The sequence below is a fragment of the Musca autumnalis genome, unplaced genomic scaffold, assembly GCF_047663935.1.
Source record: "Musca autumnalis isolate F117 unplaced genomic scaffold, ASM4766393v1 scaffold_5, whole genome shotgun sequence".
Classification (NCBI taxonomy): domain Eukaryota; kingdom Metazoa; phylum Arthropoda; class Insecta; order Diptera; family Muscidae; genus Musca; species Musca autumnalis.
The window spans coordinates 77410227-77429401 of record NW_027412088.1 but is presented as its reverse complement, the minus strand read 5'-3'; the positions used below and the strand labels follow the sequence as shown (position 1 = coordinate 77429401).

At 35.7% G+C, this 19175-nt stretch overlaps 2 protein-coding genes across 7 annotated transcripts in view; both read left to right on the top strand.

The window, feature by feature from the left end:
- Lpin (phosphatidate phosphatase LPIN) overlaps window positions 1-19175 on the top strand; it is a 166964-nt gene that overhangs the window by 32749 nt on the left and 115040 nt on the right. The gene's annotated exons all lie outside the window — the stretch shown is intronic.
- The window catches only part of kermit (PDZ domain-containing protein GIPC-like protein kermit), a 29745-nt gene continuing 25412 nt past the window's right edge, over window positions 14843-19175 (top strand). Inside the window, exon 1 of the mRNA XM_073957573.1 lies at window positions 14843-14866. The gene's annotated coding sequence lies outside the window, so the exon portion shown is untranslated. The remainder of the gene's footprint in view (window positions 14867-19175) is intronic.

The following is a 19175-nucleotide window of genomic DNA, read 5'->3' as shown; positions in this document are numbered from 1 at the left end:
GGCTACGAGAGGGAAATCGGCCTGTACAAATCACCTCTGCTGACAGCCAGGCTTCAGTAGCGGGATCACTCTGCCAACTTTTCAGGCTTTCTACTAATGATAGATTGCGAACACTTGTAAAATATACGTCCTGCTGGTTAAGCATTACCATTGGGATTTCGTGTGCACCCAACACTTTGGATAGCAAGAATGGTGTATTTCCGGGGCACTGCACAAATACTTCACGTGTTTGAACCTGCGTTTGTTGCTGTTGGGGAGACAGCGAGGGCGTCTAGTATTCCGAAGACGAAATTGGAGACAAGTTGGGAGATGCTCTAGCGCAGCAACATAACTCCTATCGCAGTAGTCCTGAAAGTGACTGAGACCTGTGCAGCTTCTGAACTGCACGTATTCCTTACATCCATTTCACCTCACCGAAGTTGATGTATCGTGGATGCGGATCTGGTAAACGAAACTGATCCATGGCCCTAGGCACTTCTCTATACCGGCACGGACCAAAAGAGTTCGGAACAAGCATTTCGGGATATATTGCCGCTCCCATGATGGAAGAGAATACGAACACAAATTCATAATTGTTGAGGGGACGGTCCCTAGTTGAAGATTCCTCCAAGTCAATCCGGTGCATAGAAGCGGCGGCCGTGCGATTGATAATAATCCACAGTAGTCGTAATGAGTTGCACAGTCGCCCGAGCTGGGAATCGAGTCCGGACATATAGAGTGCAACGGCGACTTGCTTACCATTGCACCACCGTGCACCTTATATGTATATAGTGAAGTTCATATTTGCAAAGTACTTTGTACATCAATTAAACATTGAAACTAACAGTTGAATTGTTTTTTTTTTTGTTTTTATTTTTTTATTACCCTACTATTGCATATTTATTCACATTCTGTGTGTTTTCTGCCCTCTTTCGCTACTCAACATAAATTGCTTCAAACCATCGCCGCTGTTGAACCAGTCAAATCAATTAACAATAACAAAGAAAAATACTAGTCATCATAGTTGCTGTAGTAAAGGCTGGACTTGGACGTAAGCTGTAATTGCCTGTAGCTTGGAAACCATAAAATGTTAAGCGTCATTGCTACAGCTGTTTTAACAGATTTTTTCTCTCTTTTTCTTCAATTTTTAACAGTGAAAGAGAACAGTTTGTTATTTCATTTGAATAGTTTTCTTAACTTGTGTTATTGTTCACATGACACAGGGTGCGTCAAAAAATATTACGATAATTCTTTTTGTGAAATGTTTGCCATAACCCGACTTAGGTTTTTATGCAAAGAAAATTTGACCACGCCCACTTTAACGCCCACTTTTTTCAGTTTTTAAATTTTTATCTTTTCTACAAAAAATACTGAACCGATTTTTCTGAAATCTTCAGGGAATGTACAGGGATGCCCTTCGGTAGAAATAGGATGCATATTTTCTTGAATTTCGATGGCGCGGGGTACTTCCCTTTGTCATATTTGAAAAAACAGCATATTTTTATGAATAAAAATCAAATGCCGTCATAACCCAACTTGGGTTTTTATGGAAAAAAAATTACCACGCCCACTTTTTTCAATTTTCATTTCAATTTAAAGTTTTTCTGCAAAAACTACTGAACCGATTTTCCTAAAATTGCGAGAGAATGTGCGGGGATGGCCCCCGAAAACATGCTACATATTTTATTGAATTACAGAGGGGCGGGGTACCTCCCCTGTGCGATATTAAAAAAAACGCTATATTTGCAAAATTTACGCATGTATCGTTTAAACAATTTACGGGTTAATCTACAATGTAGTACTTCTTTGAGGCCTAAAGACCCAACCACGCCTGTTTTTTTTTTTACAGTTATGTCTCGAATACTACTGAACCGATTTCCATCAAATTCGCAGCAAAACTCAATGTTTGCATATTTTATGAATTTCGGAGTGGGTGTACCAAAATGTAGACCTATGACCATAATTTTTGGGGGAGAAGTTTCTTGATCACTGAGAACCCTAAATGCCAAATTATAGCTAATTCGGCCAGAACATGTGTCTAAAAACGTCAAAATAAGAAAAAGTGGACCTATGCCCACTTGGATAAGATTATTGTTCACTGAGAACCCTAAATGTCAAATTACAGCTAATTTGGTCTAAAAATGTGGCTAAAAACGTCAAAATATCGTCAGACCAAATACACATGTGTACAAAATTTCAGCCGTGTAGCCTCTGTTCATTCTGAAGCGTGATTTCAACAGAAGGACGGACAGACGGACAAGGCTAGCGAAAACGATTTAGAATTTTACGCTGATCAAGAAAATATATACATTATAGGGTCGCAAATAATTATTTCGATGAGTTACAAATGGAATGATAAACTTAATATTCTCTCCATTTTATGGTGGAGGGTGTAAAAATGCTGAAATTTTGAGGGGGGAGGTGCCCTAAGGATATGAACCATTTTTGAAGATAAACTAAATTTTGACAAAATATTAGTAGATCCAAAGTTTGGACGAAATTGGTTGCTCCGTTCAAGAGATATTGGGTGTACATTTTTAGTGACTTTTTTTTTAATTTTGGGAGGAGGTAAGTTGTGGACCGTTGTTGCCTATCTTCGAACATAAAAAAAGTTTGGACAAAATATTACAAAGTCCAAATTTTGGACCATCTATATCTGCCACAGTTTATACAGTTGGCCATTCAGCCCAAACTAGTTAGCCCTGACTATTTAGTTTGCTGTCAAATACATAAAATACAAAGGAAATCAAATCACAATAATGAACAATCTATTATGTTTGCTGTCAAATGTTGTTAACAGAACTCTGAATGGCCAACTGTATAAACTGTGATATCTGCCATAAGCTTTGTTCCAGAATAGGGATAGGTAAGTCGACTATCGATTAATCGACTTTTTGCAGTCAAAAGTCTAAAAATCGTAGTCGAGTTCTGTCTGGAGGGGAAATCGCATAATCGATTATATTGTGATCAATTTTCGAGTTTGTCCATAGATTGTTGAATAGGCGGTTTTACATTTTGGCGGTTTTACAGTTTCAAAAGAAAACTCGAAAATCGACGAATAATCGATTATAATCGATTTTCTGCGGTTATGAACAAGTCGAAAGTCGAGTTTTAGGAGAACTAGAATAATCGCTAGACCGAAAAATCGCATTTATAATTATACCCTCAGCCTTTAGGCTAAAGAGGGTATGTACACTTTGATACGACCAAAAATGTGCCTTATCGAAATAATGGTTTTAGACCCCAAGTATGTTTGTACGATATCCGTTTCAGACAATTTTGAGTAGATCTGGCAATGTCCGTCCGTCTGTCTGTCTGGCAAGCGCACGATAACTCTCGAACGGATCAATCGATTCGGTTCAAATTTTGGGTATCGAAATAAATATTTTGTCCAGATTCGATTTAAGTTCGAAGATGGGCCATATAGGTCCACTCCTTCAGGTACCTTCCCCACAAATGTTCAAAAATTGTCGCAAAACTTGTGCGCATGATAACTCTTGTAGGAAATAACCGATCTGGTCCATACTTTGCACATCGTGTAATTTCTACCAAACTTAGTAGAGGTTCCAAAATGGACTCAATCGGTCCACTCCTTCGGGTACCTCCCACACAAAATTTCGGAAAAGTTCAGTTTAGGACCTGGTCTCGAATCGCTTTGATTTTTGTTTACGCAAGTTGTATTCGCTGTCCTCTATACGACGCTGTAAGTTTCATTAGGGGCAAGTCCATACTTCCTGAGAAAATAGCCTGAAAGTTACAAAAAAACCCTATGACACCGTGCGTAGTGGTTGAAGCGCAAGATAACTCTCGAACGTATCTGCCGATTCGGTCCAAAGTTTGGCTTTCGTAATATTTTGTCCAAACTTATTTCAAGTTCAAAGATGGATTATATCGGTCCACTCCTTCCGGTACCTCCCCAAAAAAGTTCGAACATGTTCGGAAAATTTGTGCGTACAATAACTCTTGAAGGGAGTAACTGATTTGTTACATACTTTGCACATTATGAAATTTCTACCAGACTTATATGAGGTTCCAATATGGACTCAATTGGTAAACTCGTTCAGTTTAGGACCTTCTCTCGAATCGCCTTGGTTTTTGTTGTAACATCTTGTATTCACTGTCCCCTAGACGAAGGTACAAGTTTCCTCAGGGGCAAGTCCATACTTCCTGCAAAATTAGTCTGAAAGTTGAAAAACAAACCCTATGACACCATGTTTATGGGTGGAAGCGCAAGATAATTCTCGAACGGAAATTCCGATTCCGGCCAAAATTTGGCCTTCGTAATATTGTTTCCAAATTTAGTTTAAGTTCGTACATAAGCCACATCGGTCCACTCTTTCAGGTACCTACCCCTCAAAAGTTCAAAAATATTCGGAAAAATTGTGCGCACGATAACTCTTGATGGGAGTGACCGATTTGGTCCATACTTTACACATTCTCATAATATCTACCAGATATAGATCAGGTTCGAATATGGACTATATTTGTCTACTCCATCCCGTACCTCCCACACAAAATGTTGGATAAGTTCACTTTAAGACCTGCTATTGAATCACTTTGATTTTTGTTGAAGCAACTTACATTCGCTGTCTCAATTACGATGGTAAAAGTTGTTTCAGGAGCAAGTCCATACTTCGTGAGAAAACAGCCCGAAGGGTGTAAAAACCCCCTATGGCACCCCCATGGTCTATGTCGGTCCATTCCTTTAAGTACCTTTTCCGCAAAATTTTTGAACTTTAATCCTAATCAACATTTTTGTCGGTTCATACGACCAAAATTTTGAAACCCCCTAAATACATAAGTTTTTTGTGAAAAAAGTGTTTCAATTTGCACAGGCTGAGGGTATATCTCTGTCGGCAAAGCCGACTGATACTTTTTTACTTGTTACCTGCGACTTTTGGTTTTATAGCAATTTTTAGAACTACGATTATTGGAAACATTTTGATAAATAGGATCAGATATCACTTAGAATTGATCACGGCATAACAGATAAGAAATTACAAAATGAAAAAGTCCGTCCTAAGGTTCCCACGATATGGGTGGAAGTAGGAAAGTTAATGCAATGATGCGTCTCCAAAAAACTGTTAAATACAAGTTTTAATTACTAAATAGTGCAGAATAGGGGTATTTTTATCTCTTATTACACCCTCCACCATAAACTATATAGGTACATTCAAATCAAATTTCAGCCATTTTGGTTAGATGTTGATGAAATTTTCAAAATACCGAAAATCGGGCGGTACCGTTCTATGGGGGCTATACCAAAAAGTGAAACCTGTACCGATAATACTCTATCGGAATATTTTTTACCTCCAACGAAGTTTAAAATGCAAATTTTAGCCATTTCAGTTGGAAAATGCGGCTAAAATCTTCAAAATTACCAAAATCTGACCGTACCTTCCTATTGCGGCTATATCAAAAAGTGGACCTGTACCGACAAAACCATGTCGGAATATTTTATACCACCAACGAAGATTACATGCCCAATTTTAGCCATTTCAGTTGGATAATGCGGCTAAAATCTTGAAAATTACCAAAATCGGGCGGTACCTTCCTATGGGGGCTATATCAAAAAGTGGACCTGTACCAAAAACCATCAGTTATTTCAGTTGGATAATGCGTCTTAAATCATCAAAATCGGGAGGTACCGCCCTATGGAAGTTATACCAAAAATGTATAAAAATACAAATCGATCAAATATATCATAATTATGGATAAACATATAATAAAACATCGACTTTTATTTTCTGCACGCTAGATCTGCATTTTTTCCCACTGTGCCTCATTAGTCTGAAGACTGAGGGTATAAAAATTGGATTTTTAAACTTTTTTGCTCCGGTATTGATCTTTACATACCAAAATGTTCAAAATTCCAGGAAACAATCAATTACGGAAATGTACCTAAGACGTCATTCTATCAACAATTTTTCGAAGTAAAATTTGAATTGATCCTCTTTACAAATAGAGGTGGGACTTACCTGAATTAAATGTCAAAGCTTCTTTCAAAAAAAAAAAAAACTTTTTACGAAACTTTATTCTCTTCGAGCTTTTTAAGAGAAAATACTTACACATTGACCTAAGAGAATTCTGCTCTTACAAAATTTTTAAATGGGGCCCAGTACTCTTAGCAAACTATCAAGCAAGATAGGAGCATAAATTATAAAAAAACTTATACGCAAGTTACTTGTACTATCAGCAGAGCGTTGAAGCCCTCACTAGCCACCAAATAGAAGACGTTAAAGCAAAGCGTCTACTACGTTGACGTCTACGACAACTTAACACGCTAATGCTATTATTTCCCATTACGAGTCGTCCATCAAACGCTAACTAATCAACGTAACAAAAGTCGTTGTTCGTTCGTCCATTTGTTTTGTAGTTTGGTCTCATGCTTTTCATTTATATTTCATTCATTTGTTTATTGTTTTGTTATAGATGTTGTTGTTGCTGTAGCAGCAGCAGCTGTTGTTGACGACGTTCTACTTGTTTATTTGCATTAATTATATTGTTGCTTCGATAATAATGTTATTGTGTAATAATTGTTTATTGCAAAAAAAAAAAATATATATTTTTAAGTCCCTTCCTGCTTCTTAGAACTTGGTGCAGCAGTGGACAGGAACATTTGTATTAGTGCATTTTATTGTTCGCACCTATACGATAATTGTGTTAATTTGTTTTTAATGTTTTGTACTGTTATTTTTAACATTAAAATATAATATATTTTATTCATTTGGAAATCATGCTAATTTTTTCATGTAAATTGGATAAAGTCATTCCAATTTGAACCCTTCTGACATCCATCCAACCACAAAAATATGGATTCTATAGCAAAAAAAGAAGAAAAACAAAAACAAAATAGACTATTAACAGAAGATTAATACCCTGAATATTTACTAAAGTGCTGCAAGTGCCGTCTTAAATGAACTGACATTTTTCAAGACTAAGACATTATTGATTCATTCAAGTCATTCGCACAAACTAAGCCGAATGATTCAAATCACAGTTATGAATTAGTTCAAGTGAGTCATTGTGTGATGGCTTGTATAGGCTTGACCACATCGATCACAAGCTTGATTGACTGTAAGTGACAACGTGCCATTTTCAAGCTTGTGGTCACTTGTACGAATATTGTGATCATTGTGGTCGCTTGTGCGTTTATTTTGATCATTGTGGTCTCTTGTGCGTTTCATTTTGATCATTGTGGTCGCTTGTGCGGTATATTGTGGTCGCTTGAGCGAATGTTGTGATCATTTGTGTGTGTGTTCTACAATAGAAAGGTTGTGTTTAAGTAGTGAAAATATGGAAAATTTTGAAAATATAAAAGAAAAAATAAGTAGTGGAGAATATACCACAGTTAAAAAAAAACTGGAAGAAGTGAAGTCTATAATATTTTTATGTATATTAAAAATGAAAACGGTGAAATTTTTTTAATATTCTACCATTTTTTTCTCTAGGTTTCTGGGTTTTCAGGAAGGGTTTCTGCCGTTTATACAATAAAAAATAATTAAAAAACCTAACAGTGTTTTATTTATATAATAATCAAATATTCTGGAATGCTGGTAATTTGTATTAAAAATTACAGACATTTTTGTGAAGATGTCAATGGATGTATGAGCTTACCACTAAGAGCAGAGATACATAGAGTAAGCCACACATCACATTACACGTGGAAAGTAGGTAACATCATTTCATTCATTTATTGCAGTATTGGCGATGTTTATTTCGACCTCCATAATCATTTTGTTATGCCAAAATAGTTTTAACGTTTACTCGATTATCGAGTTTCTTTTAAATCATTGAGATTTTATGATGTAATGTTATGAGAGGACATTCCTAAGGTAATAAACCACCTGAAAGTAAAAATCCTAATTTTCAACAAAAAAAATCGTTTATTGTATCATAATGTCATAAAATTTATGGGAATTTCATTAAGGTTTTTCTTATTCATGTAATCTAATTCACACACGACATTTCATCACTCCAACAGGTAGAACTTTTTGAATTGTTCAAACATTTGTCGTTTACACAAATTTTATGACGCACCACTCAGCTGTTGTGTTGAGCGACTTTATCGTGGTGGTTGGTTTGGCTTGGATGGTCTTGAAAATCTCGTTGTGTAGCTTGGATGGTCTTGAAAATTTCGTTGTGTGGCTTGATTGACTCGAACATTTTGTTGTGTGAGTTGATTGACTTGAACATTTCGTTGTGTGGCTTGATTGACTAGAACATTTCGTTGAGTCGGCATAGCTTGATTGGTCTTGAAAATTTCGTTGAGTTGATTTACTTGACTCGTTTGTAGCGTTGACATACAACGACTTATCTTGTTTTTTGGTCCAAGGCTTGAAAGGAGAAACAAGTGGCTTGTGCAGATGTTTAATATTTACCCCCTTGAAGACCTTTAGAACAAACCAACTAACGTGATTAACACGTTTTTCTTAACCGGGGTTTCTACGGTTCATTTATCAATGAGATTCATCTTTGATTACGCTCGATTGACGTTGGCATAGTTTCGGGCTTTTTAATATAACCTTGACATGTCGACAACTTGCTTACATCTGCTGGCAACTGAGGCAGCAAAATACACTACTATACTATCAGAATGTAATAAGAATTATTTTTCTTGTTTTCACGATCGTTGTTTACCAATTCCTCATTCTTGTCTTTGTGTGAGTAATTCTGCGAAAATAACAAAACTATAAAATTACAAGTTTTTATTTTCGAAAGTATAATACCAACCAACACGCCCATACCTAATACAATTTGTTTATCTTTACCTCAATTTGAATTAGTTGTTGTTGGCGTTTTACTATTCGGGTTGTTTACAAAATTTAAATGTTAATGGGTTAATACAACAAATATTTTTAAAGAAAATAGGCTGAAGCTATACTCGACTTCCATGTGATGATTTTTTTGATAAAAAAGCGTAAAAAATAATCTATCGAAATCAGTCCTCAGCCTTTGACTTTATATAATTGTTCCACAAACATCCCAGAATGGACAATGGAGACTTCTTTCATATTAATGAGTGCACCCCGATTCACATTAGCTTAATGACATGATACTTACTGGTTATCGCCGAGTCGGAATAACGTATTTTAAGACACCACTTGTAGGGTAGGGTTTTTTCAGCTTTCGGCACATTTTCCCTAAAAAACCGTGTATCGTTGTTATAGGTTCTTGAGAACAACCTTTTGCAAAAAAAAAAAAATCAAAACGTTGCACAGTGGATCCACACATTGGCCAAAAATAAAAAATGAATGTCAACATTTTGGTACAACATCTGGCAACTCTGACAGCTATGACATGGACCTTTTTAAACATATATCAATTTTTGTTTTATTCGAACGCGATCTTCTAAGAATAGCTTCAAAAGTCGGAACATTTGACTAATATTTTTTGTTGTGAATACAACCGGTATTTTAAGTGTAAGTAAATTTATTCAAAATATCGCGAAACTAATACGTAAAAAAACAATATTTTATCGTATGTTTATCCATGATTTGGATAATTTTAGTTCAAAAAGGATCATTTTAATTCATTTATTAATATATATGGCAATTTTTATTATATAATAGATGAAATATACGAAGGTTTATCTTATTTCTGAAATTATGGTCAGTAGCAGCTAAACTATTGGGACTTCAAACAAGTAACCTTTAGCAAAAATTTGTAAAACAATGTGCTCAGTAATTCTTTAGAACATTCTGAAATTCTGAAATATTTATTTCATGTTGTTTAGGCGGTATTCCATATCATAGTTTATGCAAAACATGTTTCAAGCTATGTTCACAGGCTGTTTATTTTCATATTTGGGATATCAATGCATTGTTGATATATTTATTAAATTGTCTTTGAAAAATGTGCCAAAAACAGCGTGATATAGGCATTTTACAAGAATGGAATGTTTTGAAGTTTTATGAATTACAGTAAAGCGGATATTTTTTCTAAAGGAAAGTTTTGGAGATATGGGGCGAAATATACAAAATAATGGCATAATTATCATTTTTTCTAAAAATGATTATAAAAAATTTGTTGCAGTTTGTTGCAGCTAAAATTTTGCAAATTTGTTAAGAACTATGTGTACTAAAATAAAAAAAATCTAGTTATATCTTTAACAAAGTACTAAAGTTAAAAAAAATCGGATGTAACATGTTTTATGTGTAAAATCCAAGTTAAAAATAAATAACATCTTATATTCAACATATTTTAATTCACCAGTCTTCAAGAAATATTTAATACAATAAAGCTTTAAAATTACTTTGTAGGAAGACTGCAAGAGACGATCGCCAATTTACTACTAAAATATATTATGAAAACCAGTTCATAAATTTTCAACGAAAAATGAACCGTTATTCCGCTCTGACTGATGGAAAACAAATTATTTTAACTTCCGTTAGATTCAGTGGACACTTAGATCAATACTGCACTAATAATTTTTAAATTGTCGTATGTGATTTTTTGCACTTTTGGCGCGCTAGATCGGTATTTTTTTCCACTGTGGGGCGGTTCGGAAACTTCTTAGCCAATCAATGAAAGAGAATACATAGTTAGTTTTTCAAAAATGTTTTTATTGTTCAATATAATCTCCTGAAACTTCAATACACTAAGTCCAACGCTTTTCTAGCAATTCTATCCCTTGATTAAAATAGTTTTCCTCAAGGTCTTCAAAATAGTGGTTTACAACTGTAATTGCGTCTTCATTTGAGGTAGAACGCTTGCCAGCAAGGAATTTTTTTAGATTTGGGAACAAGAAAAAGTCGTTGGGAGCCAAATCAGGAGAATAAGGTGGGTGGTCAAGCAACTCGTACTTTAATTCGTTGATTTTAGCCATTGTTAAAACACTCTTGTGCGCTGGTGCGTTGTCTTGATGAAAAATTATTTTTTTGAGTAGTAAGCCAGGACGTTTTTCTCGAATTTGAAAATTTAATTGATCCAAAAGGTTGCAATAGTACTCTGAATTTATTGTTTTACCCTTTTGCAGATAGTCAATCAATAAAATACCTTTGAAGTCCCAAAAACCGTTGCCATAACCTTACCAGCCGATTGAATTGTTTTTGCCTTCTTTGGTGCACTTCCTCCAGATTCAGTCCATTGTTTGGATTGTTCTTTTGTCTCTGAAGTATAGTGGTGGATCCATGTCTCATCAACAGTTATGAAACGACGCTTAAAATCCATTTTATTTCGCTTAAAACTATCCAAACAAGCTTGAGAAATGTTCATTCTTGTGCGTTTTTGATCGACTGTTAACAAATGCGGTACCCATCTCGCAGAAAGCTTTTTCATCTGTAGTTCTTCATGCAAAATTAAATGGACTCGATTATTTGAGGTGCCCATGATATTAGCAATTTCATGCATTTTTATTCGTCGATCATTCAATACCATATCATGCACTTTGGCTACAATTTCTGTTGTTGCTGCTGTTTTTGGACGTCCACTACGTGGTTCATCTTCAATGCTTGTACGACCACGTTTAAATTCAGCAACCCAATTTTTTACTGTTGCATATGAAGGAGCACTTTCACCTAACACCTTCGCCATATCATTATGAATCTCTTGTCCCGATAAACCTTTTTTATGTAAATATTTAATGACAGCAAGCATTTCTAATTTTTTCATTGTAAAAAAATTTCGGATGCGTCTTTTTTGAACACCTGTTTCTATATGAAGGAGTTGCCAGATCGAAACAATATTTAACATGTGTTCATAACAGAGATGGAAGTTTCCAAAACACTTAACTTTTTTCTGTTCATAAGCGCTTTTTGTGCTAGGCTAAGAAGTTTCCGAACTGCCCTCGTATTACAGTGGATTTTGAAGGAGGAGGTAATAGCTTAATTTTCATTAAAAAATAGTGTTTTAGCGTGTTATGGAATTCTAGTTAGCTGCATATTTTCTTAGTGTATTTTGTAATGCCAATTCGATCATATACTTAAATTTGACCTAGGGTTTTAGTCGTGATGCCCACCAGTGCCCACCTCGGGAATAATTTTCCAAAGTAGGTCATGGGTTTAAGATTATTCAGTATTAAAATCAGCTGCCATCTAGTGCCAGACTAAAAATGGTGGGTCGCTGACTAATGCTGCCTTGGAATAGGGTTTCTATGGATATATTAGCGTATAACTCTGTTATCTGACCACGTACATTAATATAATTGGCATCAGTGAAGAAATCTTCTTCCAAATTTGTCTTACGTTGGCGGTACGTATCTTCCAGGAGGAACGCTATAAGATCTATATTAAAAATTTTACCAATTTTCAGACAAAAATGTTGATATTTTTAAATTGCTTGGATTTTATGTTGTTTTGGAGATTGTTTTGTTTCCCCAAGCCTATTTTTGCATCATAAGATAATCGGGAGCTTTGTTCATGTCATTTTGTATTAACAGCATAAAACAATTGTTACCGTATACCCCCTCCAAAGGGGAAAGGGGGGGGGGGGGAATGTTACGCTCGTGGTTTCTTAAAACTCTTCGCAGCAACACAAAGCTGTAACATTGGCATTGGCTTGATTTTTACACTCTAAATATTTTTGGCCACTTTCTCCATATACATAAGTGGATCCACTGTGCGATGTGTTGTTTAGGAGGTGTCCACTTGGAGGCGTAGACCGCTATCGTCCATATTCGAAACTGATATGGAGGATATCGGTCTTGCTTAAGGCTATTTGATGAAATGCCTTCATATATGGGATGGACCTATTGAGGGGCCTACTAGGCGAAATCTGTGGGGGGTAGGAATTTTTGGCGTATGCAGCAAACTAGAGCATTGGCTTTGCTATCAGAATATGCTGATATCCAATGGACCAATGTGGACCAAATCGGTTACTCCCTTCGAGAGTTATCGTGCGCATAGTTTTTGCGAAAATGTTTGAACTTTTGTGGGGGTGGTAAAGAGTCATCTCCGCAGGCCTGTGGTGAATAGTGTGGCTGTGAATATTTTCATATTCTTCCTGTTGCACTCTAAGCGGTTTTGACTTCTTTCGATGTCCGTTTGTCCGTCTGTCTGGCTGGTGCGCACGATAACTCTCGAACGAAGCAACCGATCGGGTCCAAAATTTGGCATTCGTAATATTTTGTCCCCACAAAAGCTAAAAATTTTCCGCTGAAATTGTGCGCACGATATCTCTCTAGGGGAGTAACCGAATTGGTCATAACTTTGCATTTTGTAATCTTACTTCTAAGCATATATCGGCTTCGAATATAGACAATATAGGCCCGCTGCTTCTGGTACCTCCACACATAATTCGGAAAATGTGAATTTTAAGAGCACCTCTCCAATCGTTGTGAAATTTCCTTCAGCAGGTTTTCCTTGCGGCCCCTTTTTTTGACGGTAACATTTTTTTCGGGGGCAAGTCCATACTTCCTGAGATTATGGCTTAAAAGCTCCAAGCAACCCGGACGTAACCAACTAAAATGCCAAATCCGCAGGATAACTCTCTGATTGGTCCAAACTTTGCACATCGTATTTTTCCATCTAGTCATGCATGTATCAGGTTAGAATATGGACTATATGGGGTACCTCCCACACAAAATTTGGGAAATCTGCAGCTTAACAGTTCGCCTCGGATCGTCTAGATTTTTTTCGAAAAGTTCTTCTTCTTGCGGACCCTGTTACAACAGCTCAATTTTTTTTGGGGGGGGGGGGGGGGGCAAGTCCATACTTCCTGAGATAATGGGTAGTACATAAGATAACCATCTAAGGGAAAAACATATTTAGTCCAAACGTTTTACATCGTATTATTTTTTACAGCCTCGAATTAAGTCCGAATATTAACTACATCGGACCACTCTTACGGGTACCTCCCACACAAAGTTTAAAAGAGTGAAGTTTAAGGACTCGTTTAGGATCGTTTTTAAATTTTTGTCAACATGTTGAGTATGCGGCCCTAGTGGCCCGAGTTAAGGCGGTTCAAATTTTTCGGGGGTAAATCCATGTGAAATTGGCCTATAGATGCAAAAAGTGTTGTGCTGGCTTCTTTTCTTCAGCTCCGAGGCTGAGGGTATATCTCGGCACAGCTAACTGATACTTTCTTACTTGTGTTTTTTTTAATTGAGAATCCTGCTTTTGTGACCCCAACATTGTCGTTTTAAATAGCCCAAGTGGTCAATGTTCAAATGCTAGCCAATGCTACAGACACTTTAGCAATGACTTTACAATTAAAATGAAAATATAATATTACAATAACAACGCTATTAATTTTAATTTAAAATTATTAATTTTAACCAATTAAATATATAAATGGCCCTAGATTGGCCGTAACACGTGTGTGTTATCAATTTTTGTAAAATTATTTTAGGCCCCAAAAAATGCCACCTTGAATTTAAATTCAAAATAAAGTGGGTTTTTTGTTTACACCACAATGTTGTGTTGATATCGATGGATGGTGGTGTGATATAGAGAATTCTGCTGATATTGGTTTACATGACAAATACAAATACACTCTTCCCATACACTTGATTGATATTTCAAATACGTCATTTATTATGCCATTTTCAAAATACAAAACAAATATCGCGTGGAGGAAAAAAGAGAGTGGTAAAAATATTGGGATGCGTGGGGGATGGAGATTGGCCCCTTGACTTTGCCACTGAATATCTTGTAAACAAAAACAAGTTCATTAATTGTACAATAATAAGAAAAACAATGTCTGTCTGGCTATAATGCCGCCGCCGCCAACACCATCACTACCAAATGTCTGAAAACAATATCCCCCAGACAAAATCAGACGAGACGAGCCCACAATCGGCCAGCCAATCAAATAACAACCGTGCTGCCCAGTCAGTCAGCCAGCCAGCTATGTATACGCGGAAGTGTTTTGTAACCCACAAAATGTAAAAAATAACAACAACACCAAGTGACGCTGTTCGAGCGTCGTCACACGATCAAAGCTAAAAGTATGTAAATAAATGTTCACCATATCCCACTGAAATTACATTCATACATAAATAAATATGTTTATCACATTTTGCACAATAAATTATCGTGCGCAGGCATTGTAATTAGAAATTGTTTTTGTTAAAAGAGTCGTTTGTTTATTTGTTTTTGTGCAAATATCTAATAACAAAAATTCTTAGAATTTATGGGGGGAATATGAAAAATAACTTTTTAAATAAACAATAATAATATTTAATAACAATAAACATAAACAATAGAGTTCTAAAGTAGCAACAATACACGCCCAGTCAAAGATCGTAGATTGAACTCAGAGTAAGAAACAACAATGCAGCCGATTTAATAAGACCGTTACTACCGCTACTCCCCAGATACTTTTTCTATAGGAATGTTCTATAGAAAATTTTAAGCCAACCCGGAGGCTTAAATTCCATTAATTAAAATTCCAACGACATCGGATTTTTCTTTCTATAAAATGTTAAACCTCCCGAGAGGCTTTAGAATTTTTTAAGAAATTTTTGGAATTTCTATAGAAAATTTTATGCCTCCCCTGAGGCTTTGGAGTTTTCTATAGAAAATTTTAAGCCTCCCTTGAGTCTTTGGAATTTTCTATAGAACATTTTAAGCCTCCCTTGAGGCTTTGGAATTTTCTATAGAAAATTTTAAGCCTCCTCTGAGGCTTTGGAATTTTCTATAGAAAATTTTAAGCCTCCCCTGAGGCTTTGGAATTTTCTATAGAAAATTTTAAGCCTCCCCTGAGGCTTTGGAATTTTCTATAGAAAATTTTAAGCCTCCCCTGAGGCTTTGGAATTTTCTATAGAAAATTTTAAGCCTCCCCTGAGGCTTTGGAATTTTCTATAGAAAATTTTAAGCCTCCCCTGAGGCTTTGGAATTTTCTATAGAAAATTTTAAGCCTCCCCTGAGGCTTTGGAATTTTCTGTAGAAAATTTTAAGCCTCCCCTGAGGCTTTGGAATTTTCTATAGAAAATTTTAAGCCTCCCCTGAGGCTTTGGAATTTTCTATAGAAAATTTTAAGCCTCCCCTGAGGCTTTGGAATTTTCTATAGAAAATTTTAAGCCTCCCCTGAGGCTTTGGAATTTTCTATAGAAAATTTTAAGCCTCCCCTGAGGCTTTGGAATTTTCTATAGAAAATTTTAAGCCTCCCCTGAGGCTTTGGAATTTTCTATAGAAAATTTTAAGCCTCCCCTGAGGCTTTGGAATTTTCTATAGAAAATTTTAAGCCTCCCCTGAGGCTTTGGAATTTTCTATAGAAAAGTTTAAGCCTCCCCTGAGGCTTTGGAATTTTCTATAGAAAATTTTAAGCCTCCCCTGAGGCTTTGGAATTTTCTATAGAAAATTTTAAGCCTCCCCTGAGGCTTTGGAATTTTCTATAGAAAATTTTAAGCCTCCCCTGAGGCTTTGGAATTTTCTATAGAAAATTTTAAGCCTCCCCTGAGGCTTTGGAATTTTCTATAGAAAATTTTAAGCCTCCCCTGAGGCTTTGGAATTTTCTATAGAAAATTTTAAGCCTCCCCTGAGGCTTTGGAATTTTCTATAGAAAATTTTAAGCCTCCCCTGAGGATTTGGAATTTTCTATAGAAAATTTTAAGCCTCCCCTGAGGATTTGGAATTTTCTATAGAAAATTTTAAGCCTCCCCTGAGGCTTTGGAATTTTCTATAGAAAATTTTAAGCCTCCCCTTGGCTTTGGAATTTTCTATAGAAAATTTTAAGCCTCCCCTTGGCTTTGGAATTTTCTATAGAAAATTTTAAGCCTCCCCTGAGGCTTTGGAATTTTCTATAGAAAATTTTAAGCCTCCCTTGAGGCTTTGGAATTTTCTATAGAAAATTTTAAGCCTCCCCTGAGGCTTTGGAATTTTCTATAGAAAATTTTAAGCCTTCCTTGAGACTTAGGAATTTTCTATAGAAAATTTTAAGCCTCCCTTGAGACTTTGGAATTTTCTATAGAAAATTTTAAGCCTCCCTTGAGACTTTGGAATTTTCTATAGACAATTTTAAGCCTCCCTTGAGGCTTTGGAATCTTCTATAGAAAATTTTAAGCCTCCCTTGAGAATTTTCTATAGAAAATTTTAAGCCTCCCTTGAGGCTTTGGAATTTTCTATAGAAAATTTTAAGCCTCCCTTGAGGCTTTGGAATTTTCTATAGAAAATTTAAAGCCTCCCTTGAGGCTTTGGAATTTTCTATAGAAAATTTTAAGCCTCCCTTGAGGCTTTGGAATTTTCTATAGAAAATTTTTAGCCTCCCTTGAGGCTTTGGAATTTTCTATAGAAAATTTTTAGCCTCCCTTGAGGCTTTGGAATTTTCTATAGAAAATTTTAAGCCACCCCTGAGGCTTTGGAATTTTCTATAGAAAATTTTAAGCCACCCCTGAGGCTTTGGAATTTTCTATAGAAAATTTTAAGCCACCCCTGAGGCTTTGGAATTTTCTCTAGAAAATTTTAAGCCACCCCTGAGGCTTTGGAATTTTCTATAGAAAATTTTAAGCCACCCCTGAGGCTTTGGAATTTTCTATAGAAAATTTTAAGCCACCCCTGAGGCTTTGGAATTTTCTATAGAAAATTTTAAGCCTCCCTTGAGGCTTTGGAATTTTCTATAGAAAATTTTAAGCCTCCCTTGAGGCTTTGGAATTTTCTATAGAAAATTTTAAGCTTCCCTTGAGGCTTTGGAATTTTCTATAGAAAATTTTAAGCTTCCCTTGAGGCTTTGGAATTTTCTATAGAAAATTTTAAGCCTCCCTTGAGGCTTTGGAATTTTCTATAGAAAATTTTAAGCCTCAAGGGAGGCTTTGGAAAATTTTAAGCCTCCCATGAGGCTTTGGAATTTTCTATAGAAAATTTTAAGCCTCCCTTGAGGCTTTGGAATTTTCTATAGAAAATTTTAAGCCTCCCTTGAGGCTTTGGAATTTTCTATAGAAAATTTTAAGCCTCCCTTGAGGCTTTGGAATTTTCTATAGAAAATTTTAAGCCTCCCTTGAGGCTTTGGAATTTTCTATAGAAAATTTTAAGCCTCCCTTGAGGCTTTGGAATTTTCTATAGAAAATTTTAAGCCTCCCTTGAGGCTTTGGAATTTTCTATAGAAAATTTTAAGCCTCCCTTGAGGCTTTGGAATTTTCTATAGAAAATTTTAAGCCTCCCTTGAGGCTTTGGAATTTTCTATAGAAAATTTTAAGCCTCCCTTGAGGCTTTGGAATTTTCTATAGAAAATTTTAAGCCTCCCTTGAGGCTTTGGAATTTTCTATAGAAAATTTTAAGCCTCCCTTGAGGCTTTGGAATTTTCTATAGAAAATTTTAAGCCTCCCATGAGGCTTTGGAATTTTCTATAGAAAATTTTAAGCCTCCCTTGAGACTTTGGAATTTTCTATAGAAAATTTTAAGCCTCCCTTGAGGCTTTGGAATTTTCTATAGAAAATTTTAAGCCTCCCTTGAGGCTTTGGAATTTTCTATAGAAAATTTTAAGCCTCCCTTGAGGCTTTGGAATTTTCTATAGAAAATTTTAAGCCTCCCTTGAGGCTTTGGAATTTTCTATAGAAAATTTTAAGCCTCCCTTGAGGCTTTGCAATTTTCTATAGAAAATTTTAAGCCTCCCTTGAGGCTTTGCAATTTTCTATAGAAAATTTTAAGCCTCCCTTGAGGCTTTGCAATTTTCTATAGAAAATTTTAAGCCTCCCTTGAGGCTTTGCAATTTTCTATAGAAAATTTTAAGCCTCCCTTGAGGCTTTGGAATTTTCTATAGAAAATTTTAAGCCTCCCTTGAGGCTTTGGAATTTTCTATAGAAAATTTTAAGCCTCCCTTGAGGCTTTGCAATTTTCTATAGAAAATTTTAAGCCTCCCTTGAGGCTTTGCAATTTTCTATAGAAAATTTTAAGCCTCCCTTGAGGCTTTGCAATTTTCTATAGAAAATTTTAAGCCTCCCTTGAGGCTTTGCAATTTTCTATAGAAAATTTTAAGCCTCCCTTGAGGCTTTGCAATTTTCTATAGAAAATTTTAAGCCTCCCTTGAGGCTTTGCAATTTTCTATAGAAAATTTTAAGCCTCCCTTGAGGCTTTGCAATTTTCTATAGAAAATTTTAAGCCTCCCTTGAGGCTTTGCAATTTTCTATAGAAAATTTTAAGCCTCCCTTGAGGCTTTGCAATTTTCTATAGAAAATTTTAAGCCTCCCTTGAGGCTTTGCAATTTTCTATAGAAAATTTTAAGCCTCCCTTGAGGCTTTGCAATTTTCTATAGAAAATTTTAAGCCTCCCTTGAGGCTTTGCAATTTTCTATAGAAAATTTTAAGCCTCCCTTGAGGCTTT